Source organism: Brienomyrus brachyistius, unplaced genomic scaffold (genome assembly GCF_023856365.1).
Source record: "Brienomyrus brachyistius isolate T26 unplaced genomic scaffold, BBRACH_0.4 scaffold101, whole genome shotgun sequence".
NCBI classification, from domain to species: Eukaryota; Metazoa; Chordata; class Actinopteri; order Osteoglossiformes; family Mormyridae; genus Brienomyrus; species Brienomyrus brachyistius.
This window is the reverse complement of record NW_026042376.1, coordinates 172,283-173,136: the sequence shown is the minus strand read 5'-3', so window position 1 is coordinate 173,136 and position 854 is coordinate 172,283. Positions and strand designations below refer to the sequence as shown.

General features: G+C 44.4%; 1 non-coding gene across 1 annotated transcript; it reads left to right on the top strand.

Moving 5' to 3' along the window:
• The first annotated feature begins 218 nt into the window (after positions 1–218).
• trnad-guc (transfer RNA aspartic acid (anticodon GUC)) lies at positions 219–290 on the top strand. Its single transcript has one exon. It is a non-coding gene; the product is annotated as a tRNA-Asp (tRNA).
• Positions 291–854: the final 564 nt, after the last annotated feature.

The window sequence follows — 854 nt, the reverse complement described above, 5'->3', positions numbered from 1 at the left end:
TATGATTTTGTGGCAGTGTTTTGTAAAGGAATTTTCCGTTTAATCATCGTCTTAGTATAAAGCTATATGGTTGTTCTGGTATCAGTGGACGTACATTATGTATTTTTTCTTCTCTTGAGCACCATGGTCATGACATGAAGCTCAGTCATTGATTACTCGCAAATGTTAGTAGTCATCCGCTGTTTATCTTGAAGATGTAAAAGTAGTGCGCGTACATCTCCTCGTTAGTATAGTGGTGAGTATCCCCGCCTGTCACGCGGGAGACCGGGGTTCGATTCCCCGACGGGGAGAGTCTGCATCTTTTTGCCTCGGTCTCAAAAGGCACCAAGCTAGAACCGGCCCCGTGTTAGTGGAAACGGGGCTTGTGACTTGTACTCATGCATAATATTCTGCGGGTCGCTCAGCAGCGCAGCATATGAAACTAGACTCGGATTGTAAGTGTGTGGTTTTGATAATTGATGTATGGATGGATGGATCCTTAATAAGAGATATAAACAATAAGGTCCAGTCGCCAACTAATCATGTAAAATACGTCATAAACTCATGGTTGTTAAACCCAGAATAAAAATGAAGACGTATAACTAGGAAAGTCAACTTGCACATTTCAATTTTGGTTCGATATAATCACGTTGTCCTTAACCCTCCAGTGCAGGAGGGGACGGTAATGCGCATCGAATGTTTCCGAACCTGTGTGTGATACAACCGAGGAAGAGCCGATGACTTCGGGGGAGGAGGGGCAGGCGACTCGGAAGAAAAAGCAGCAGAACCCAATGCAGCCTGTAGCCCATTCAAAGGCCTACTGTTGGACCTCTGCTTATTTTGCAATACGTCTTTAGTACGGACTGAAAAATGTC